This window comes from Schistocerca nitens, chromosome 5, assembly GCF_023898315.1.
Source record: "Schistocerca nitens isolate TAMUIC-IGC-003100 chromosome 5, iqSchNite1.1, whole genome shotgun sequence".
In the NCBI taxonomy this organism is placed as follows: Eukaryota; Metazoa; Arthropoda; class Insecta; order Orthoptera; family Acrididae; genus Schistocerca; species Schistocerca nitens.
In genome coordinates, this window is record NC_064618.1 from 412857106 (window position 1) to 412871244 (window position 14139).

At 43.6% G+C, this 14139-nt stretch overlaps 1 long non-coding RNA gene across 1 annotated transcript in view; it reads right to left on the reverse strand.

Annotated features, from left to right (window-relative positions):
- Positions 1–966: 966 nt before the first annotated feature.
- LOC126259751 (uncharacterized) overlaps positions 967–14139 on the reverse strand; it is a 225486-nt gene continuing 212313 nt past the window's right edge. The window contains exons 2-3 of the long non-coding RNA XR_007546558.1: positions 1301–1487; positions 967–1089 (exon numbers count right to left, since the gene is read on the reverse strand). This is a non-coding gene — a long non-coding RNA (uncharacterized LOC126259751). The remainder of the gene's footprint in view (positions 1090–1300; positions 1488–14139) is intronic.

Sequence of the window (14139 nt, forward strand, 5' to 3'; positions counted from 1 at the left end):
TTATAATAAATCATTCTCAGAATGACGTGGATTCGCATTCAGGAGGACGACGGTTCAAACCCGCGTCCGGCCGTCGTGATTTAGGTTTTCCGTGATTTGCCTGACAAGCATACGCAGAATTTTTTTTAATGATAAAACTGAAATTCCTATTGCGTTGAATAATGTCACGTTACTTGAGATTCTCAAATTCTTTCAAAAGTCTGGCGCAGATTCGTCGTTGGAGAGCAGAAAAGCTTGATGACGCAGGACCGTAGTAATATTGAACTGCAGTGTAACAAATAATAGCAATGATAATGGGATTTCATAATAGGAAAATTATGGTGCAGGCTCGACTTGTGACAACGTAAAATGTACGTTCAACAGTGCGCTGTTGGTGTGCGATCGTCGCATCACCAAGCTGTTCATTTCAAACGGCCTAATCAGCAGGAAACATAGATAGTTCACAATCATCAGGATAAGATCATAATAATTATGAAAACGAATGAAATAAAATGCATTTCTAATTACCAAGTATATTACGACATTGAATACAGAACCTTTTTCTTTGCACGTCCATTCGAAAAAGCCAACAAACAGTAAAAGACAAGCGTTAAAGCAAGAGAAAGTCGTCTATCAAGTTTTTGAAAATAGATTATTCACGATTCTGACACTAGTATTCTCTGGATGATAATTGTACCCTTGACCTACAGTGACGAATCATTACAGGAGCTTCAAGACAATGTAAACCGTCGCGTAATCACAATTATTCCGAAAACTGGTCCTCAAGAGGCAATTAAAATATTTGAATAACTTTTCACACTTTTTTTTTTTGCACAGAGGCAAGATTGCGACGACTAAAACATTATTTCAGTTGCTGAATAGTTATTACCTAAGCATGGCTAAGGATGAACTTGAAGTTAGTAGCTTTCGCGATTTTACAGTTCTTAATAAATTTTATTCCTTTGTCCTCATTGTTAGCACAGTGTCTGGTGAGTTGCTTCGGGGTATCTTGGCACACGGATGTCGATTCTTTGTCGATAGGGTCCTGTGATGGTTTTCTCGTCTGGGCCTGAAGATTCGTTTTTCCGCTCCCGCCTCCGCCAAGCCCCACTTGAAGAACATGAAATACAAGAAATAAAACATATTTTAAAGAATGACATATGCAAATTTTATAATATTGCTAAATTTATTCACGTATACTTTTCATGTGTAGTGGGGCGGAAAATTATTGATGATACAGCTTAGAAACCATTGTATCGTCACAAAAGACGAAACGTCAGTGGGCAGGAATTAATTCGAGTATAGGAATATGGGACGTTACCTGATGGCTGTTCTGATAAGAAGCTTCTTTAACCAGCGTCCCATATGGGCAAACCAACTGCGACTTTGCCAGATGTTGCTCGCACTTTAGATAACTGGGCTATGTACGGCTCTGTTTAAAATGAATAGCTCGATAATGTCATAGGGTCGAGCCGCACACGTCTGCTTTCAGCCCAACAGTTAACGTGCTGAAAATAATAACCTGTAATTACGATCCTACAGTCAGATAGTCTGTGGATTGACTAGAAGTACGAATTAACAAAATAAACAGAAATATTATACAAAAGAAAATCAACAATTAATAAAAAGGGCACTTTCAAACGGCAGTAATTAGTGTAGATGTCATCAGAGAATTCTGTTGAATAATGTTTTTTTCAAGAAAGTAAATCTCAAACATACGGAGATTGGTCCTACAATAACCAATTATAATATAAACAGGAAATGCAGCAAATTTCCTTTAGGAGCATTAGGAGAGTGGTAGCAAAATCCCCAAGCTAAATAGTCATCTAAGACACGCAAAAACTAAGTCTGTTTCGTGATCACAATGCACGAAATATTCGCCACCGCATATTAATTCAGAGTTCAATACAATTTACGCAATAATACAAGAGAAATAACGAGTAGCTACTCATTCTCTTTCTTTTTTGTATTTCGTTATGAAAATGGATAAGTTAAGAGTTCTGGACTGTAGTTCATCCAGGCCTCGTGGAAATCGAAGAATACGGCACCAGCCTGGTCACTGGTATCTACTGCTTTCTGGTACTGGTTGGCGAAGAGTCAGCGGGGTTCACAAGATCGTGGTTTGCGGAATCTATATTGATTCTTAGAGAGGTCTTCTGTATTAAAAAAATTCATGAAATCAGAGTATGAAATGTTTTCCGGAATCCTAAAATACACTACTGGCCATTAAAATTGCTACACCACGAAGATAACGTGCTACAGACGCGAAATTTAATCGACAGGAAGAAGATGCTGTGATAGGCAAATGATTAGCTTTTCAGAGCATTCACACAAGGTTGGCGCCGGTGGCGACATCTACAACGTGCTGACATGAGGAAAGTTTCCAACCGATTTCTCATATACAAACAGCAGTTGACTGGCGTTGCCTGGTGAAACGTTGTTTTGATGCCTCGTGTAAGGAGGAGAAACGCGTACCATCACATTTCCGACTTTGATAAAGGTCCGATTGTAGCCTATCGCGATTGCGGTTTATCGTATCGCGATATTGCTGCTCGCGTTGGTCGAGATCCAATGACTGTTAGCAGAATATGGAATCAGTGGGTTCAGGAGGGTAATACGTAACGCCGTACTGGATCCCAACGGCCTCGTATCACTAGCAGTCGAGATGGCAGGCATCTTATTCGCATGGCTGTCACGAATCGTGCAGCCACGTCTCGAACCCCGATTCAATAGATGGGGACGTTTGCAAGACAACCACCATCTGCACGAACAGTTCGACGACGTCTGCAGCAGCATGCACTATCAGCTCGGAGACCACGGCTGCGGTTACCCTTGACGCTTACAGACAGGAGCGCCAGCGATGGTGTACTCAACGACGAACCTGGGTGCACGAATGGCAAAACGTCATTTTTTCGGATGAATCCAGGTTCTGTTTACAGCATCATGATGGCTGCACCGTGTTTGGCGACGTTGCGGTGAACGCACATTGGAAGCGTGTATTCGTCATCGCCATACTGGCGTATCACCCGGCGTGTTTGTATGGGGTGACATTGGTTACACGTCTCGGTTACCTCTTGTTCGCATTGACGGCACTTTGAGCAGTGGAAGTTACATTTGAGATGTGTTACGACCCGTGGCTCTACCCTTCATTCGACCGAGCGAGGTGGCGCAGTGGTTAGCACACTGGACTCGCATTCGGGAGGACGACGGTTCAATCCCGTCTCCGGCCATCCTGATTTAGGTTTTCCGTGATTTCCCTAAATCGTTTCAGGCAAATGCCGGGATGGTTCCTTTGAAAGGGCACGGCCGATTTCCTTCCCAATCCTTCCTTAACCCGAGCTTACGCTCCGTCTCTAATGACCTCGTTGTCGACGGGACGTTAAACACTCACCACCACCACCACCTTCATTCGATCCCTGCGAAACCCTACATTTCAGCATGATAATGCACGACAGCATGTTGCAGGTCCTGTATGGGCCTTTCTGGATACAGAAAACGTTCGACTGCTGTCCTGGCCAGCACATTCTCCAGATCTCCCACCAATTGAAAACGTCTGGTCAATGGTGGCCGAGCAACTGGCTCGTCACAATACGCCAGTCACTACTCTTGATGAGCTGTGGTATCGTGTTGAAGCTGCAAGGGCAGCTGTACCTGTACACGGCATCCAAGCTCTGTTTGACTCAATGCCCAGGCGTATTAAGGCCGTTATTACGGCCAGAGGTGGTTGTTCTGGGTACTGATTTCTCAGGTTTTCTGCACCCAAATTGCGTGAAAATGTAATCACATGTCAGTTGTAGTGTAATATATTTGTCCAATGAATACCCGTTTATCATCTGCATTTCTTCTTGGTGTACCAATTTTAATGGCCAGTAGTGTAGATTGATGTTAGTAATGTAGGCTGACACTTATATCTGTCTCACGACCCTTTCTGAAAACGGTAGAGACGTGAATATATTATTGTTACATCAAGCGCTTCATTTCTCGAGCGATCTGCGATAAACTCCTGCTAGAATAAGAGAGATTTCTTTCGCATAGTGTGTGAAGAATCGTGTAGGGATCACATCAACTTCAGTCACAAAATGATCTTGACAGCGCATGTTACTCTTACAGAATACGTCATTTCACTAATGTAGTACTGGATATCACAAAAACACAGATAAACCAAAACCATCTGTAGAAAGTGGTTGAAGGATGATAAGGTGTAGGCAACAAGGAGTTGAACGTGCACGCCATATCAAAGAACGTGAACGTCGCAGGCTTCCCCGCTCTGTAAACGAGGATAGGCCTATCTGACGACAGAGTACGATACTGCTTCAGGCACACTGCTCAGACCACGCCGTTGAACACGGCGCTCCGCAGTAGACCGTCCATACGTCTAATTAAGCTGAACCAACGAGGCCGTCAATTATAACTGCTGTGAGGATGGGATCAGCGAGACTTGACCGTGGGTCAGTGCAAACGTGTCATCTCTTCGGACGAATCACGTTTTCTGGTACCCAGGTCGGTGTTCATTTCCAGATACGACGACATAGTCGAAGGGGTGCTACAAACGTGCACCGAGGCACGGATGCAGTGTGCTGGGGCTATGGTGGACGTTCACTTATGGTTCCATGGCACCTGCGGTAGTAGTCCACCATGGCAGCTGAGGGCTACGTGAACACTACTGTAAACCACCTGCATCCCTTCATGCTTGATGTCTTATCCGACGGCGATAGTATCTTCCAGAAGAACAGAATCGTGCTATGATGATTTGCGGAATATGACAGTGAACACACGTTGTCTTGGTCATGAAACTGTCCTGTCCTCATCTGAAGCCGGCGGAACACTTTCTGTGAAGCTATCAGGCGTAAGTTTCGCGCTCACAAACCATCCGCTCGTAATTTACGAGAATTGCTTGGCATTTGCGTAAGCATTTGGTACTACATATTTCCGGAATCCTCCCAAGCGCTTGTCGAAATCCATGCCACGCAGAATCGCTGTTGTATTTCGTTCAAAAGGTCTACATCTACATCTACATGGATACGGTGCAAATAAAATTTAAGTGCCTGGCAGAGGGTTCATCGAACCACCTTCACAATTCTCTATTATTCCAATCTCATATAGCGTGCGGAAAGAATGAACACCTATATCTTTCCGTGCGAGCTCTGATTTCCCTTATTGCATCGTGGTGATCGTTCCTCCCTATGCAGGTCGGTGTCAACAAAATATTTTCGCATTCAGAGGAGAAAGTCGGTGACTGGAATATCGTGAGAAGATTCCGTCGCAACGAAAAGGGCCTTTCTTTTAATGATGTCCAGCCCAAATCCTGTATCATTTCTGTGACAATCTCTCCCACATTTCGCGATAATACAAAAAGTACTGCCCTTCTTTGAACTTTTTCGATGTACTCCGTCAGTCCTATCTGGTAAGGATCCCACACCGCGCATCAGTATTCTAAAAGAGGACGGACAAGCGTAATGTAGGCACTCTCCTTAGTTGGTCTGTTACATTTTCTAAGTGTCCTGCCAGTAAAACTCAGTCTTAGGTTAGTCTTCTCCACAACATTTTCTATGTGTTTCTTTCAATTTAAGTTGTTCGTAATTGTAATATCTAAGTATTTAATTGAAATTACGGCTTTTAGATCAGACTGATTTATCGTGTAACCGAAGTTTAACGAGTTCCTTTTGACACTCATGTGGATGACCTCACACATTTCGTTATTTAGGGACAACTGCCACTTTTCGCACCATTCAGATATTTTTTCTAAACCGTTTTGCAGTTTGTTTTGATCTTCTGACGACTTTATTAGTCGATAAACGACAGCGTCAACTGCAAACAACCGATGACGGCTGCTCAGATTGTCTCCCAGATCGTTTATATAGATAAGGAATATCAAAGGGCCTATAACACTACCTTGGGGAACGCCAGAAATCACTTCTGTTTTACTCGATGACTTTGCGTCAGTTACTACGAACTGTGACCTCTCTGACAGGAAATCGCAAATCCACTCACATAACTGAGACGATATTCTATAAGCACGCAATTTCACTACGAACCGCTTGTGTGGTACAGTGTCAAAAGCCTTCCGGAAATCCAGAAATACGGAATCGATCTGAAATGAAATCCCTTGTCAATAGCACTCAACACTTCGTGTGAATAAAGAGCTAGTTGTGTTTCACAGGAACGATGTTTTCTAAACCCATGTTGACTGCGTGTCGATAGATCGTTTTCTTAGAGGTAATTCATTATGTTCGAACACAATAAAAGTTTCAAAATCGTGCTGCATATCGACGTTAACGATATGGGCCTGTAATTTAGTGGATTACTCCTACTACCTTACTTTAATATTGGTATGACCTGAGCAACTTTCCAGTCTTTGGATACAGATCTTTCGTCAAGAAAGGGGTTGTATATGATTGTTAAGTATGGAGCTAATGCATCAGCATACTCCGAAAGGAACCTAATTGGTACACAGTGTGAACCAGAAGACTTCCTTTTATTAAGTGATTTAAATTGCTTCACTACTCCGAGGATATTTACTTTTACGTTACTCAAGATGGCAGCTGTTCTCGATTCGAATTCTGGAATATTTACTTCGTCTTCTTTTGTGAAGGCATTTTGGAAGGCTGTGTTTAGTAACTCTGCTTTGGCAGTACTGTCTTCGATAATATCCCCATTGTTATCGCGCAGAGAAGGCATTGATTGTTTCTTGCCAGTAACATACTTCACATACGACCAGAATCTCTTTGGATTTTCTGCCAGGTTTCGAGACAAAGTTTCGTTGTCGAAAGTGTTATAAATATCTCGCATTGAAGTCCGCACTAAATTTCGAGCTTCTATAAAAGATTGCCAATCTTGGGGATTCTGCTTCTTTTTAAATTTGGCATGTTTGTTTCGTTGTTTCTGCAACAGTTCTAACTCGTTTTGTGTACCAAGGAGGATCAGCTCCGTCGTTTGTTAATTTATTTGGTCTAATTCTCTCAATTGCTGCCGATACTATTTCTTTGAACTTAAGCCACATCTGGTCTACACATATATTATTAATTTGGAATGAGTGGAGATTGTCTCTCAGGAAGGCGTCAAGTGAATTTTTATCTGCTTTTTTGAATAGGTATATTTTTCGCTTATTTTTCGGGGATTTGGGGATTACAATATTCAATTTCGCTACGACAACCCTGTGTTCACTCATCCCTGAATCGGCTTTGATGCTCTTTATTAACTCAGGACTATTTGTTGCTAAGAGGTCAAGTGTGTTTTCACAAACGTTTACTATTCGCGTGGGCTCATGAGCTATTTTCAGAGAATGCGTTTAGCATAATTTCAGGTGATATTTTCTGCGTACCTCCGAAATTAAACATGTATTTTCGCCAACATATCGAGGGTAAATTAAAGTCACCACCAACTGTTATCGTATGAGTCGGGTACATGTTTGAAATCAAACTCAAGTTTTCTTTGAACCTTTCAGCAACTGTATCATCTGAATTGGGAGGTCAGTAAAAGGATCCAATTATTTTTTTCCGGTTGCCAACAATGACCTCTGCCCATACTAACTCACAGGAAGTATCTTCTTCAGTTTCGCGACAAGTTAAACTACCGGTACATCTGACAACAACAAACACGCCTCCGCCAACTGTGTTTAGCCTATCCTTTCGGAACACCGTTAGGTTCTTCGCAACACGCGATGAAGTAGGTGGTCATAATGTTTTGGCTAAGAAGTGTATGTAACTATGCTAAGGAGTGGGTCTAGAGGCGTCGTCGACTGAGCTGCAAGAGCCCTCATCAAGCAACTGGGAACCGATCAGTGGTGCAAGAACATTCAGACCTCTGCCCCGCACAGGTAATACTGAAGTTCAGTTATACACTGCGCAACAAAACTGAAGGACCACTTTTCCAAAGCCCCGCAGCTGTCTCCCATTGCGACGCATCGTTTTGAAATTTGGTTTAAAGTTGTCTACGACCTTCACTTTAATGCTGCAAGAGCATGTCGCTCTGCACGTTACCCATGCACTCGGCGACGCTCCAAACAGCAAGGTATCGAGCATGCGATAAAAAGTCACAGCTCGTAAGTTCAACTGAGCTGTAAGGTGGGTTAGTGTTGTCACATTGGCACCAAATTACACCGCAATTGCGTACAACGACGCCTTGGACACGTCACACGATGAGAAAGTTGTCACAGCCTCTCTTACCTGCATTTCACCCCTTATTTTGACGTCTCTGCGATGGAGGTCAGAACTGCGACACCCAGCGTTAAAATCACGCGGTTTTCTGGTGGGTGGCCGAGGAAAACATTTCAGGCATACCGCCGCTGAGAATAGATACGAAAAGGCCTCATGGCGTGGCTAAAGGTCTTGAATGAAACCACCTCTTTCCTGGGGAGTTGATTCCCCAACATTTCGCGGTTGAAAACGACAGTTTGCAGTGTGGTGAGCAACGGGGAGACAATGCTGCCGCCCTCTGACGCTTCAACCCTTCGCTAAGGACATATGGGGCTGCATCTATACTGTACGTGATCGCACCCCTTTGGAGTGCAGCGTGACCGCAAGTTTTGCTCTCGTGTATGGGCTGGAACCGCCAGGGACTGTTCAACACCATTCGACGAAATTTCAACATCACCCAAAGCATCAAAGGGTACTTATCGTTTTTCAGCCCTACTGCTTTACGCCCTCCTGTGGCGTGATTACGCAGGAGTGCAACATTAACATGTGCGTGAATAAAACGGCAGAATGGCAACATCGGTGCGACGCACGCTACTTCGTTGAGCAAGTTACAAAAGTACCTGTCAGAAATTTCGATACCAATTCAGGCTTCCGGCTGCTCTAGCGCCTGAAGGCAGGCAAACTCCACCCAAGTGGTATGGAAAGGGTTGCCTCACCCTCAGTCTCTGTAGCAGCCACCACGCTGATTTGGTGTCAAAATTTCTGAAGCTACACTTCTGTGCTCAACACAGTTGCGTGAGTAGCACAGAGGGTGTGGGAGAACTAAGAAATCTTAAAGGGAACCCTTGGCGTTTTATTCACGCACATGTTAATGTTGCACACCCTCGTGATCATGCAACAGCAAGGCGGAAAACAGGAGGGATGAAAAAGTAGAAGTATCCTTTGCTGCTTCGAATCACGTTCAAATTTCGTCGAATGATTTTGAATGATCCCCAGTGGTACCAACCTATACAAGAGCAAAAATTGTGGCCGCGGTGCCTTCCAAAGTGGTCAGATACGTTTAATGGGGATGCAACCCACAAGGCCTTAGAGAAGTCTTGAAATGTCCGAGGGTTGTCTCCAAGGCTGTCAATAAAATCTTACTGTTTCTCATCGCACTACAAACTGATGTTTCCAGCCGCAAAATGTGTAGGAATCTCAACCTCAGGGAAAGACGTGGTTTCATTGACGCCCTTTATGCCACTATCTGAGGCCGCGCCGGTGTGCCTGAAATGTTTTTCTCGGTCACCCATAAGAAAACTGCGTGATTTCAACGCTGGGTGTCGCTTTTCTGAATTCCATCGCAGAGACGTCAAAAAAAAAAAAAAACGGTAAAATGTGGGTGTGACGTGTGACGCGTCCACGGTGTCGTTGGACAGAATTGTGGCATAATTTGGTGACAGTGTGACAACACTAACCCACTTTACAGCTCACGTGAAGCTCCGAGCCGTGGCCTTTTTTGGCATGTGTCAACATGTTGGTGTTTGGAGCGTCGCCGAGTCCAAGGGTGACGTCAGAGGGCGCTACACTTTTGCACCATTATAGAGGAAGTTTTTAGGCATTTTTGAGCCAATTTCAATCTTATGCGTCTTAATGGGAGGCAGTTGCGGGTCTTCGAAAAAGTGGTGCTTTAATTCTGTTGCGCAGTGTAGCTAGCCCTCCCGACAGTGGTCTGAACTGACCTCCATCGCCGAGCGTAGTTTCAAATCAACAGCGTATGGAAAAGTGGGGAACAGCGTTATCCGATGGCGATAACGCGCATACGCACGAAGCTCAGAGGTGGGCAGGCGTCGCGACGCCGGGGACCAAGTTACGTCGTGGGAGCGATTGAACCGTGCGCAGCAACTCTGCCCGATCTTCTTCATCTCTCCTTTGGAAGCTTGTGTTTACGCTGTTTGGAGCTACGAAGGTGAGACTATGATCATTACTCCTATTTTTATTTGCGGTATTGGCTATTCTTCATTCGTCGTCGTTGTTGTTGTTATTGTTGTTGCCTTCAGTCTGAAGACAGGTTTGATGCAGCTCTCCACGCTCGTCTATCCTGAGCAAGCCTCTTCATCTCTGCCTAACTTCTGTAACTTACATTCACTTCACTCAGCTTACTGCATTCAAGACTTGGTCTCTCTCTCCAATTTTTATCCCCCACATTTCCATCCTTTACCAAACTAACGAATCTTTGATGCCTCAGGACGTGTCCTATCAACCTATCCCTTGTTTTGCTCAAGTTGTGCCATAAACTTCTATTTTCCGCAGCTCGATTCGCTACCTCCTCATTTGTTATTCGATCTGTCTATCTGATGTACAGCTTTATTCCATAGCACATCGTTTGAAATTCTTCTATTTTGTTCTTGTTATAAACTCCTTATTCTCCATGTTTCACTTCAGTGTAAGACTACAGTCCAGACAAACACCTACAGAAAAGACTTCCTAACTCTTAAATTGATATTAGAAGCTAACAAATTCCTCTTTTTCAGGAAAACTGTTATTACTATTGCCAGTCCGCATTTTATATCCTGTCTAGTTCGGTCATCATCGATGATTATATTTCCAAATACAAAACTCATTTACTATACCTAGTTTCTCATTTCCTAATCCATATTTTCCTTACCATCACCTGATTTTCAAGTCAATTACACTTCATTACCGTTGTTTCACTTTTATTAATTTTTTATATATTTTAAGACACTATCCATTCTGTTCAACTTCTCTTCCAAACGATTTGACGTCCCTGACAGAATTACAATGTAATCGGCAAACACCAAAGTTTTTATTTCTTCTCCATGAATTTTAATTTCCTTTCCAATTTCTCCTTGGTTCTCTTTACTTATTGCTCTCTGTACAACTTGAACAACATCGGCGATAAGCCCTAACCCTGTCTCACTTCCTTCTCAACAACGCCTTCCCGTTCATATCCTTCCACTATTACAAGTACAGTCTAGTGTCTGTTGAAGTTGTAAGTAACCTTTCGCTCCCTGTATTTTATCGCTGCTACCTCCAGCCAACATTGTCAAAAGCTTTCTCTAAATGTACGAATGCTAATAAATATAAGTTCGTCTTTCCTTGAAGTGGCTTCAGTCGGAGGGTCAGTATTGCCTCTCGTGTTCCTACATTTCCCTGTAACCAAACTTATATTCCCCGAGGTCGGCCTCTACGTTTTTCACATTCTTTTGTATAGAATTCGTTTCAATTTTTTGTAACCGTGCGTTATTAAACGGTTGGTTAGAGAGTATTCATACCTGTCAGCACCTGTCTTTTCTAGGAAATTCTGGGTAAGCTCAGAAAAATAGCTGATACTCAACACTCTAAGGCCTACACTAAAAACCGCAGTTTGGTAGAGTGTCAGTGTATGTAGGGAAACAGAAGGGAATCTCACCTATCTGGCTGCACGAATTGACCTCTGCATACAAGCTTTGCATACCACTGCGCATCGAATGGAAGCGGCTACTTCTCATTTTATTAAGTATTAAGGTTCATTCTCGTCCCCTTTCTATGTTGATCATGGGAGTATTGATTGCTTTAATGCCTCTGTGCGTGCTGTAATTAATTTAGTATTCGCCTTCCGTACGGGATAGGTATGTGGCAGTTTTAGTACATTCCTAGATTCGTCACTTTATACTGATTCGAAAAAAGGTGAACGTAGCATTTCGTGAGATAGCTGCCAGTTCAGCTTTTTCAGCATCTCCATTACGTTGTCCCATGGATCGAACATGTGACCTTTTGTGCTGCCCTTTTCTTGTATACATTCAACATCCTCTGTTAGGCCAATCTTGTGTGGGTCTCACACGCTTGAGCAACATCCTAGAATTATTTTACAAGCTTTCTTTGAATGGTTACAGTGTCCTGCTAGTAAACCGAACTCTGCCAGCCGCCTTACATACGACTGAGTCCATGTTATAATTCTTTTTCATATCCCTGAAAATTGTTAAGCCGAGCTATATGTATGAATTGACAGACTACATTTGTGACTCGTTTATATTACAGTCATTCTGTAATACGTTTTTGCGTTTTGTGAAGAGCCAATTTTAGATTTATGAACATGTTAATCAATTAGTCAAACTTTGCACGAATTTCATATCTTCTCAGCATCTGACGGAATATTTGTGCGAATTTTTTCAGTCAATACTTCATTACAGATAACCGTATAACCTGAAAAAAGTCGTGGTTACTACGATGTTAATATTGTCTGCCAGGTCATTAATATACGAGATGAGTAGCAAGGGTCCCAACATACTTGCCTGGGTCTGGTTTGAAATTACTTTTTCTATCGATGATTCACCATCCAGTATGATATGCTACGGCCTCACTACCAACACTACCAAGAAATCTTCCAGCCAGTACAAAATGTCGTTGGGACCGCTGCTACGGAAAGTGTTTTATCTAAAATGTAGCTGTCTCTGTACGCGTCCGCAAACGAGCGCCCATTTAGTCTGACCGCCACAGACATGAGCCGGGACAGATTGCCAACACCGTCAAGGATTTTTCCTGGTGGGAGTGCGATGAACTCAGTCTCATGGTGACACCTGCGGTGTTGTTACCTTAGAGAATTGATGACTTCGACCTCCACAGCAATTGTTAACGAAACGGGAACTGCTTTGTTGATCATTGGTCCTCAGCAGTATTACAATGCGATGAAACCTTGCGCAGAAAATGAAGCAATTTTTGAATGGGAGGGCAATGTCGTACATGGACTGTAATGCCACGAAATTTAGTTTCTGTTGGTTGGTTGGTTGTTTTAGGGAAGGAGACCAGACAGCGAGGTCATCGGTCTCATCGGATTAGGGAAGGAAGTCGGCCGTGCCCTTTGAAAGGAACCATCCCGGCATTTGCCTGGAGCGATTTAGGGAAATCACGGAAAACCTAAATCAGGATGGCCGGACGCGGGATTGAACCGTCGTCCTCCCGAATGCGAGTCCAGTGTCTAACCACTGCGCCACCTCGCTCGGTCTAGTTTCTGTTAAGTATACCACTATGCAAGGTGATTTTTCCCACCGTGTACAAACTCTAGGGATTGATCGATGAGAGGATACGGAACAATAAAGGTCTAATGATCTTATGTGCGGAAACGTATGGTTTCCTTGATAGAGACCATTTATTCAACTATACATTGTTTCAGAGACTGCGGTCTAATACGCGCTGTACTATACAGTGTATGCGTTGAAAATGATTTCCATGTGACTCAACGCATGCGTGTACGCGCCGTAGAGTGTTCTGTCTCACACATTCACATCGGCCAGGCTGCATCCGAACAGTGCCAAAGGCAGCATGAATACGCTGCTTCATTGTCTCCACATCTGCAATGGGCTCTGCATACACGATACCTTTGAGATGGCCGCATAACCAGAAATTGCACGGATTGAGATCCGGTGAATGTGCAGCCCATGCAACTGGATTCCCTCATCTGATCCATTGACCAGGGAAGACACGATTGAAATGCGTCCGTACGTTAACGGCGAAGTGGGCTGGAGCACCATCATGTAGCAGCCACATAAGTCTTCGAATCAGGCTTTTTCCAACAGGGGAGGCAAAAGCCACCGGTAAAAAACATCGTTAGTTCTGGCCTGTTAGACGATGTGGAAAGAAAACTGGTCCCAAAACACGGTCGCCAATTATCCTGGTCCACACATTCCGACTGCACTGATGCTGATGATTCGCTGTCACTATACCATGGGGACTCTGCATACTATCCCACAGATGACTGTTATGAAATTTGAGGAAACCATCCGCGTGAAAGCAGCCTCATCTGTAAATATGATGGATGACACTAATTCCGGAATTATGGTTGGCTGGTGAAGAAATCAGTGACAAAACTGCTCCTGGTGTGGAAAGTCTGTCGCTAGTAAGCCCTGCACACACCGTAAGTGATAAGGATAGTAATAATTGTCATGGAGAATATTACACACGGTCATTTGGCTTATCCTGTAATAGCGGGCCAACTGCCTGGTACTGACACGGCGATCGCCTTCCACAGTGTTAATCACATTTTCTT